Raw genomic sequence first — 10933 nt, forward strand, 5'->3', positions numbered from 1 at the left:
AGGTGGTGGGCACCAGCCAGGCATCCATGAGGCACACACGAGAGAGGCGGGAGGAAGCCAGGCAGGTTTTTGGTGGTGGGCACCAGCCGGGTGCCCATGAGGCACCCACGAGGGAGGGACCATGGGAGTCCAGCACCAGCCAGGAGCCCACAAGGGAGGGACTGAGCTTCCCTCAAGAGCCCATGACATCAGCCAAGAAGGCATCCCAGGGCTGACTCACTTTCCACTGAAGAAGATGACTAAAAGCCAGTGAGGGGGCAGAGACATCCTGATGCTCAGTTCTCCTGGAATCACTTCAGCCCTCGATGTTTTCAGAGTCATTTATAGGAACTGCAGTGGCATCATCTGCGTCACCCTCCCAAGCTCCACCTTTGACCCTGACCTGCCCCGAGGGGACCTTCCTCCTTGCTGTCTGATTGGGGCCGGACTCCCGCAGGGCCTGAGCTTCCACCCTAAACGGAGCCCAGAACCCCAGACACGGGACCTGAGATGACCCGAGGATGACCCGGCTGTCACAGAGAGTCATTCAGCAGGGGTCACTCAGACCATCCCCTCCCCTTCTTGTGTGTTAGCTGGAGGTTGGTTTAGATGGTCTGGGAAAGTGCCCCCAGCTCTGACACCCCCTGCAGCCCCTTCCTCTGATTGGGCAGGCCGTCCCAGAAGCTCCATTTCAGGAAAGGGCCCAGAGCAGCAGGATCCTTCACTCCTCACTGGGTCCTTTCTCCATCATGCCCTCCTTGGTAGCATCACCTCTCCCCATCACACGCAGGTGTCTCAGGCATCTTTGGGAGGGCATGGCGCAGGACCAGGCCGGCTCTCCCAAACAAGCTTTCATTGCCTGGAGGGCCCACGAGGTGCAGAGACCAGGTCCCAGCTGAGCCCCGGGGCCCTTGGGTGATGACTGGACGAAAGCATGGACTTTGGGAGAGCCTTGTGGTCTGCCCTCCCTCCCAGGCTGACAGTTGGCATTCAGCAGATTACCTGAGTGGTCTGGTGACCTTCAGAGCATTAACAGCAGACACGGCCCTCACCAGGAGGCGGACCCTGAGAGGACGCATATCCGAGGTCCCCCCACGAGAGGCTCCTCGAGCGTGGTTTATGCAGGATGTGGCCCAGCTGAAGCCCACCCCCCTTCCCGGGGGTGAGAGCTACACCCCCTGAGAGTCTGGCCTGAGCATTAATGTAGGAGTCGTCAAGTGGACCAAGGAAGCCATTGTCCAGACCATGAGTCAGCCCGCAGAGCACGTGTGGCTGCCCATGTGCTTTGGACGGCCTTGTGGACGGGCAGCGATCGGGGCCCAGAGGGGGCTGGGCTGCACTGGCTGACGCCTCCCTGGACCTTCCCTTGCCCATGAGCTCTCATCCTCTATCTCCTCTCCTTTTCTCAGCCCCACCCTGTTTCCTTGTGCTCTGCCCCGCAGTGTGCCCCTTTTCCTGACGCCACTGTTTCTGAGGAGGGAACCAGCCTCCTCCCAGCCTCCCAAGATGGCTTCCCTGCAGATCTCCTGAACCCCTCTCATCCTCTCCCTCTCCCCCTCCCCATGTCCTGCCATCTCGGGCTCCCAAACATCGATCAGCCCCTTCTCTGGCTCCCACTTAGCCCAGGCCCTCACCACCTCCAGCCTGGGCTGTTCTCGTGGCCTCCGTATCGGGCTCCCTGCCTCCAGTCTCTGCCCTCCCCAATCTAGCCTCCATTTGGACAGTCCTAGTACCCAGCTCGGACCAGTCACTCTGGAGCTCTAGAAGCTCTGGGGCCTTCCAGTGACCTCAGTGGTAAGAGGGAAGCTGCTCTGGGCTCTGCTCCAGGGTGAGGGGGCACTGGAGGCCAGCTGGGGTGGGGAGCACTCAGAGGGTCGACCAGCCAATAAACGTCTCTTAAGCACCTGCTGTGCGCCGGGCTCTGTCCTAAGTGCAGATACTAAAAGGATAGTCTTTGCCCTCATGGGGCTTACAATCTGGTGGGGGAAGAGAAGAGAGGAAGGTGCCCTGCCGGGGCCAGGCTGCAGAGGTCAGAGGGGTCCTGGGTAGTTCTGCCAGGTGGGCGCAAGGAGTCGGCTGCCCTGAGCCTCTCAGAATGGAGATGGCGTCCCCAGTTTCCGCACCTTCCCAGCTCCGCCGGGGCCGTGCTCAGGCCTGGGCACTGGAGGCAGGGGGGTGCAGGGGGGTGCAGCCACTGACAGAGGCTCCCTCCGTCTCGTGTGCAGCCCCTGACCAGAAGGCCTACTTCAGTCGTTTCCTGTCCATATTGGTTAAGCAGCTACCATGAGCTGGACGTGGGAGATGGGACAGACAGGGCCCTGGGACTTTGTTAGGGATGGGAATGCCCACACCTCCCTCGCCAGGTAAGATGGGCACCTCAGCCCCAAATGACCGGCTCACTTGTCCAGAGTCCCAGGGCCAGGGTGTCCAGAGGCAGAGTGGATGGGGAGCCAGCCTGGGGTTCAGAGAAGGCTCCCAATCCCTCCCTCGAGGGTCCCTGCCAGGCTCCCACCTGGGAGGCAAGCCTGGGCACCAAAAGGCCTGCGGGGGGGAACAGGGATGGGGCAGTTCCAGTCGCGGGCCCGAGAGAACTCCCAGGGGAGGTTTGTTGGGCCCGGACTGAGGCGGCCCTGAGCCAGGCCTGGAGGCAGTGAGGGGGCGGCTTGGCAGGCACAGGAAGAAGAGGGTACACCAGGCCCCAGTAGCAAAGGGCTGTGCAAGACTTTCCAGCCGCAGGCACACAGACGTGGGCTACCACCTACTTGTTTGGAGTCAGGAGTTCGGTAGAGGGGAGTCTGAAATAAGCCTGGAAAGGTAGGGGGAGGTGGATTCTGAAAGCCTTGAGGTCAGCGTTGGCCAGAGGGAGTCACTGAAGGTGGATGAGCAGAGGAGGGATTGGGAAACCTGCACTTCTGAAATCCCTCTTTGGAGGCAGTGGGGAGGGGGGAGGGGGATGGGAGCTGGGGGAGCCTGGGGAAGGGAGAGGCTCTGGTCCTAGTTCAGAGAAGGGGGCCTCGGAGGGTGCCCAGAGCGCCACCCCGAGGGAAGGGCACGGTGGTGAGACTCAGGGCCTCATCAAACTGGCCAGCCGGGCGGGCTGATCATCGTGTGTGTGGGGGGGGGGGGGGAGTCCAGGGTTATTTGTTACAGCCCAGAGTCCCCCTGGAGCCAAGCATGACTTCACCGGCCTCTCTGGGCTCTGTTATCCTCTTAGTACAAATATTTATATCCCGCAGATACACAGCCTTCTTCTAAGGACTGGAGGCTGAGGTGCTGGCCCAGCAGTGGGCTGGCCTGGGGCCGTTCATTCCCCTTGCCTATATTTGGCTGCTTCCTGCACACTCTGGGGTGGGGGGCCCTTGTGTCTTGAACCGCCGGACCTGCTGGCTCTGTGTTTGGCCCCTCAGCTCTTACAAGAGCAGGGCAGCTCCGCGGACTTTACCTGGCCCCGAGCTCAGCCACACCAGGAACAGCGTCTCAGAGGAGGCCCCACGCTCTCCGGAGGTTGTCCCTCAGGGCACTGCACCCAGAACCCCAGGAACGATCCCCCTCATCCTGCATCGCACTTGGGGGGTCCCGTGCTCCCCTCGGCTTAGAAGCAACCAAGCGTGCCCATAGTATAGGGAAGCCGGAGTCAGGAGGACCCGAGTCTCCCTGAATGCCCCGCCTCAGGCATCAACTTGCTGTGGCCCTAGGCCATCACTACGCACCTAGCTCAGCCTCAGTTTCCTCTTCTGTGTAATGACAGGCCCAACTCCCAGGGTTGTGTGGACCAAAGTGTTCTGTCAATGCCCGCTGCTGCCACAACCCTGCCCACCAGCCTCGACTGACTCAGACAGTCATTTCCAAGGTCATGGATTTGCCAGGCAAGAAGAGGGGGAAAGGGGATAAACACTCGCTAATCGAGGGCACGTTCATAGGGGGCTCTAAGGCTGTGGAAGTGGCCTAAGATCGAGGCGATAACGGACGCTGCCCTGGTGGCCGTCAAACTCCCCAGACTGAGCAAGGGGTGCCCCCAGGAGGAGGTGTTTATGGCCCGGCGTCAGCAGGAGGCAGGTCTCTGGTGAAGTGCCCAGGAGGTCGTGCCGGCTCCAGAGAGCTTGAATGTTTTCATCCACGACCGACCGCCTCCGTCTCTACCTGCTTTGCCATGCGGCCTCACCCCGGCCTTGTGTGAAGTCAGTTGAATGGAATTGGGCCTCAAATGCTTCATCTGTAAAGTGAGGGTGAGGGGTGGTACTACGGTACAGTGAAAAGAGCACCAGATTCGGAGTCCAAGGACCCGGGTTCAAATCCCACCTTGGCCACTTGCTATCTAGAGGAAGCTGGGCAAATCTCTCGCTGGGCCTCAGTTCTCTTATCTGTCAAGTGGGGGGCTGTTCTGGGCGGCCACAAGGTCCCTTTCAGATCCTCTGAGTTTGTCATTGTGCTAGGCTATAAGCCTTTCAAGGGCAGGTTCCTCTTCTCATTCATAACTTATACCCCACCCTAGCATCAAGCTTAGGTAGGCATTTCACAAACACTGATTTAATTCTGCTGTGACGGAAACACGGAGCAATGAATGGGGGGGGGGGGGGGCTTCTTTCCGTCCACAGGTTCACCTAGCCTGGCACACAGTAGGTGCTTAATACACGCTGATTGATTGATTGAGCCTTGCCTCCTAGGGCAATTGGGAGGATTGAGGGAGATCATGAAGGTGAGGTGTTGCAAATGGGAAATACTGACCCCTATCAGACCTCAGAGGAGCCGTTGTAACAACGGTACCTGTCTCCCCTCTGCCCCCCACCCCGCAGCTGAGCACTCACCCCCAGCTCTTCCAAGGAGGAGGACGTCCCTCCTTCATCACTGGTATCTGATGACTGAGAAAATACACAGCGACAAGGAAGAAAAGCCCTTTCTTGACATTTGGACCTTGATGGCGGGGGCACCTGGCGGCTGTGAGCCAGGGCAGAGCTGATCTCGCATTATTTTTTAAAACGTATTTTTATTTATTTTGTTACCGACTTCCAATTTACATTTAAAAAAATTTAAACATTCATTTTTTATTCTTAATTTTTGAAAAAAATCTTAAAATTTAAAAAGTTCAAAAAAAAATTTTTAAGTTCCAAATTCTCTCCTACTTTCCCTTCCCTCCTCTGAGCAAGCAATGATATTCATATTGATTACACATTTGCAGTCATGCAAAACATACTTTCATATTAACCATGTTATCACAGAAAATACACATGAAAATATGAGAAATGAGGAAAATTTTAAAAATCTGCTTCGGTCTGCACTCAGGGTCCATCAGTTCTCCCTCTGGAGGCAGAGGGCATTTTTCCTCATGGGTCCTTTGGAGTTGTCTTGGATCATTGCATCGTTGAGAAGAGCTAAGCCATTCACAGCTGAACATGGCACAACGTGGCTGTGACTGTGTACAATGTTCTCCTGGTTCTGCTCACTTCACTCGGCATCAGTCCATACGAGTCTTTCCAGGTTTTTCTGACGTCTGCCTGCTCATCATTTCTTATAGCGCAATAGTATTCCATTACATTCATATACCACAGCTTGTTCGGCCATTCCCCAGTGGATGGGCATCCCCTCAGTTTCCAGTTCTTGGCCACCACAGAAAGAGCTGCTATACATATTTTTGTGCAGATGGGTCCTTTTCCTTTTCCATTTTCTTTGAGCCAATCTTACATAGTGAAGGGAAGCTCAGAGCTCCCCCAGCCCAGATTCTCCAAGCCCAGCACGTCCTTCAGGCTGCCCCTTTGCTTAGGAGGCCTGCCCACTGGGGGACACCTATTCATTTGTTGATCTCCCTCCCACCAGAGCTGGGGGTCCCTCCTAGAGCCTGGAAAGAAAGTTAGGGAGATAAAAGCAGGCCCAACTCTGCACCCTGAGTCATAAGCATGTGGGTACTTATCCTCCTAAGATGTGGCCCAGGCTGGAAACATCCCTCCCCTTCTGCCTGCAGTAGACACTTAGTGGGTTTGTGATGGGGGGTCCTCCCTCCCAGGGTGCAGATTATGATTCCTCCCTGTCAAACACTAACCCATGCCTTCCCATAATCCCCATAGAAGTGTCTGCCCATGGAGCTGGGAGCCTGGAATCTTCATGGATAGCAGTGGGGGCCTCTGGCTCTCTCCAACTCTTTCGGGAACCAGCCCCGCTTCTTTTCCCCTTCTCTGATGCAATGCTTGATGTGACTTCTCTGGGACAGCTGTGGGCTGAAAAGGTGTTGGGACATCAGCACAGCCTCTTGGCACCTCGCTGCTGCCCTTTGGGTGAGTTGAATTCTGGGGTGACCAGGGCATTCCATGCCCAGCAGCCATGTGGCATCACCAGAATTTTGTAACAGAGAGAGCCCTTTGTTTCAAGGAGGACTTTGCCACACCGATGAGCTCTCTTGGGAGTCAAGAGACACGGATTCAGATCCTGCCTGCACCAATCACTCACTGGGAGTGATATCTAGAAGAAGCTGGCTTTTTCTCTACTTCCAGAGCCAAGATTGTTGGCTGGAGGGCCATGGGGCTGAGCCCAAGTGTGGGGGGTGGGAGGGACAGACTGCTGAGGCTCTCCCGCCTTTCCTGAAGAAGGGCACTCATCTGTCTGGCTCCCCTGGACTGGAGGCCGGGCGAGGTGGCACCGAGGTTGTCCGCAGGTGCAGAGCTGGCCTCCCTTCCTTCCTGAGTCCAGCCCTGGGCCACCCTCCAGACACTTCTCTTTTGAGCACGGGGGCAGAGAAGGACCCAGGCAAAGGCTCTCCGCCAGTCTGGGGGCAGAGCCCTTCCCTTTAGGATGCGGGAGGTGACCCGGGGGCAGAAGTGCTGGGGAGCAGACGCCAGGCAGCGGGAAGGCCACGGGGGCAGCAGCCTGGGCCCAGCGGCGCATCACTGACTCACAGCGGCTGGGCCTGGTCCCTTCCCCACTCAGGGCCCGTATCCCCCTTCACACAAGGTCTCTCTCCCAGAGGTCCAACATTCCATGATGCCACGGTCCTCCTGTGCCCAGGCAGCAGCGTGTCCTCACGTGTCTTTCCGGGCCCAGGCGCCCAGGATGACCATGAGGAGGGCCAGGATGATCACGGCATAGATGGTGTGGATGGTGGGCAGCTGCTCCTCCTGGCCCCAGCAGCGTCTGCTGCTGCAGACACGCGGCCAGCTGGGGCCAGCCAAGGAAGAGGCTTTCTGTCGGTGTGCTCGGAGAGAGTGGATCCTGGAAGGAAACATGCCAGGCTTCAGAAAGGGGCCCAGAGGCGCCTAGGATGGCAGGGATAAAAGGCCCTACAAGCCAGAACCTAGCCTGCCACAGCTGGACCAGACCTTGGAGGCATGGCGGTCAGCCTGCCACAGAGGAGCGAGAAAAGGAGGGGGTGCTTGGAGGGGGCATGAGGAGAATGAAGAGGGATGTGGCCTGTCCTGGGAGTGAGCCAGGAGCCCTGGGGCCTGGCTGCTCACTCCTTGGGTGGTCCGGGGCACATCGCTGAAACTTTTCTCTAGACAAAGAGATGTCAGAGACAGAGATGCACTCTCGCCATCGATTCAGACTGAGCTAGTGGTATGACACAGGGCCCCTCGGGGCGGGTGGTGAGCTCCCCATCCTGAGAGGTCCCCAGGCAGAGAGAGCTGCAGGACGCCAGCTGGTCAAGGATGTCATAGGCAGTGTGGCCCCCAGGTCCCTCCCAACTCGGAGATCCTGCCGTGTCCTCTGTGCTAAGGAGAGCCACCCTTAAAATTCCCATCTGTGCCCTCTTCATGCCCAGCCTGGTGGGGCTCTCCCCAAGGCATCCCTGGCCTGCTCTGGGTCTCATTTTCCCCATCTGCCCAATGAGAAGGTTGGTTTTGGTCCCAGGTTCTTAATCGGGGGTCTGTAACCTTCTTTTTCCCAACATGTCAGTAAAATGGGTTTCCTTTGTCATGTGCTGCATTTCATTTTCTGCACTGAAAAGTGGGATTGTGAGGAGGAGTCCACAAGGCTCAGCAGACTGGCAGGAGGGGCCCATGATGCCCAGATAAGGCATGAGCCCCTGGGCATGATCTCTCTGCTCTGCATGCAGGACCCTGTACCCTTGACTCCCATCTGTGAAATGGGGACAATGTTCAGCGTTCCCCCAGCTGGCCTCATAGGACTAGATAATAATAATAACAACTACCACTTATACAGCGTTTACTGGGTGCCAGGCACCGGGCCAAGGGCCTCACTGAGCACCAGAGAAACTGCAGCTTTTATGTTGACGTTTGTCAGGGGTTTAGGAGACGCCCTCCCCTGCTGCAGATCTCTACCCACTGGGGGACCTGTTGGGGGGCAGGGGTGGGGGTTGCTTAAGTGACCAGGTCCCAGAGTGCTCAGGGGTCAGAGGCAGGGCTTGACCAGGTGTCTCTGAGCTCCAGGCCAGCTGTGCAGCCCCTCCACCACGGCTGCTTCTGTTCCCTCCGGGCAGTGGCCCTTTGGACAGCTGCCCTTCAGTCTTCCGGCCCTTGGGTCATCCAACAGTCCGGGGGTCACACGGCTAACAGGACTTTCTTCATGGAATCACAGACCTCCAAGAAGGAAGGGCTCCCAGAGGGAGTGGAGGCCAACCGTCCCTACCCAGGAGAGGTGGTTGTGTAGCCTTTGTTTGAAGCCCTCCGGTGATGGGAAGCTTGCTAGCTCCATCCACAAGGCCAGGGACCTCTCTATTGCACCATGCTGCCCCCCAGGAAAGAGACCCGAGGCTCTTACCTCCTGGAGACATTCATGCTGTCCGGTGCTGGTGTGGGTATTCAAGACCCCTGGGAGTTCCGCTCTCAGGCTCCTGGCTTTGGCCCCTCAACGTGCCTGTGGGCAGACAGGAGCTGCTTGCCTGAAAGCCTCGTCCCCCACGAGCAGCCGGCCCCCTCGGTCACCCAAGACAGAGCCTAGGGCTCCGCATCTAGGCTGACGCCAACCGGGAAGCCCAGGGACCAGCCCCAACTCTGCTCTCTTTGGACAGCTGCAGCTGGCCTGTGTCCGCCCCCAGGGGCAGGCGGGAGAGCAGCCAGCCAGGAAGAGTCCTCCACGGCTCTGGCCAGACCCGGCAGCCCCAAGGAGGCAGGCCTCTTCTGAGCAGCAGAGAGAGAGATAGAGAGAGTGTGTGTGTGTGTGCGCGCGCATGTATATGTGTGTGTGAGTGTACGTGTGTGTACACGTGTGTGCGTGTGTGTGGGTTTGTGTGTGTAAACACGCTGCTCGCCCTTGTTTTGAAATCTGCGTGAGCATCTTCAGCCAGGGGAACGCGGTCAGGGCCAGCCTAGACATGGCAAGCTGCCAATATCACCGGTGGGCGTGCCCTGCAAGCGAGACTGGAGCTGGGGATACCTCTGTTTCATCAATCAGTCAAACAGATGCTCTAGGCGCCGAGCCCTCCGCTGGAGAGTATCTTTCCGTGGATCGGGGAGACTTGGTCACCCCCGGGGCTCGGCTGGTTTGTGAAGGTGCAAGCCCCTTGGAAACCCGGCATGGCATCGGTGGGTCTGGCGGGGGCTGTGTCCGGCCAAGACTCAGGCGAGGCAGATCGCCTCGGCCTCCCCGCCTCATCCCCAACGGAAGAAGGACCTGCTATGCTTGGACTTTTCCCTCGGCTTTCTCACAGTGTCCCCTAAACAGTCGTGATGGCAGCAGCGTGGAACCAAAGGACCCGAAGACAAATTAAACACGTGGGGGAGGCGGCTGGCAGAAAAACAACATGGGGCCTATGGGGAACTTTGAAGCCCACCCCCGAGGGGAGACAGGAGTACCACTTTGCCACACAAGTTAAGCTTGAGCCTGCTTTCCCCATGTGTCAGAGGCTTTGGGGAGAGGGGAAAGGATGTTTTGTGCCAACTGTTTTTTATCGTAAATACCCCTTTTCTATAAAGGCTAATGAAATATGGCTGACTAATGGATACCAACTGTTAATCGTGGCGCGGGGAGCACACTGGTGGGGGCTCGGGAGCTACAGTAACAGAAAGACATCCCTCCCCAGCCCTTCCGACGCAGCTGCCGTGGCCCGCCACAGAAGTCTGGAGCTTGGGGTGCAGGGTGAGCAGGCAGCCTCCTCCCATCCTCAGGCCACAACAAGGGTGCTGGCCAGCTCCTAGGAGTCGGAGGGCTCTGCTGTGTGAGCTCTCTGGGGCTCAGTTTTCCGGTCTGTAAAATGAGAGGTTTTGACTAGAGGCTCCCTAAAATTCCTTCTAACTCTAAAGACTATGATTTCTGTCCAACCAGCTAACCCGCATTTATTAATCACCTATTGTATGCCAGGAAGCCTGCTTGGCATTGAGGAGAACAGTTCCTGCCCTCGAGGAGCTTACACTATACATAGGAGGATATACAAAAGCAGCAGAACCAATGTCCTCCTGATTCCAGGTCTGACCCTTCCTAACAATCAGAGAAGCCTCTAGCCTCAATGTCCTCCATTTTACAGGCAGGGAAACTGAGGCCCAGAGAGATTGATTTGCCCAAGGCAGGATTTGTTTGTTTGTTTGTTTGTTTGTTTGTTTTGCCTAGGCAGTGGTGTTAAGTGACTTGCCCAGGGTCACACAGCTAGTAAGTGTTATGTGTCTGAGGTCATATTTGAACTCAGGTCCTCCTGAATCCAGGGCCGGTGCTCTATCCACTGCGCCACCTAGCTGCCCCCCCGAAGGCAGGATTTGAACCCAGATTCCCTAACTGCAAACCAAGACTCTTTCCATGACCCCACACCTTTGAGGCTTCTGCTCCAAAATTTGGTCCTCTGGCACTCCCCGCCTCCCCACTCCCAAGATCAATCAATCATCTGTCTTTACAAGTAGAGGGATTGTCCACCACGTGTCCCTGATGTACTGTGCCTTCCCGCCATCCACCAATCAGATTTCGGCCTATGGCCTTACAGCCAATGCGCATGCGCTCGACCGCCGGCCAGACTACATCCCCCAGAAACCCAAGGGGCTGAGGGAGCCGGAAGGGGCCAGCCCAGCTTGATTCAAACAGACCA

The sequence above is a fragment of the Vombatus ursinus genome, unplaced genomic scaffold (genome assembly GCF_900497805.2).
Source record: "Vombatus ursinus unplaced genomic scaffold, bare-nosed wombat genome assembly UNPS02010394.1, whole genome shotgun sequence".
Lineage (NCBI taxonomy): Eukaryota > Metazoa > Chordata > Mammalia > Diprotodontia > Vombatidae > Vombatus > Vombatus ursinus.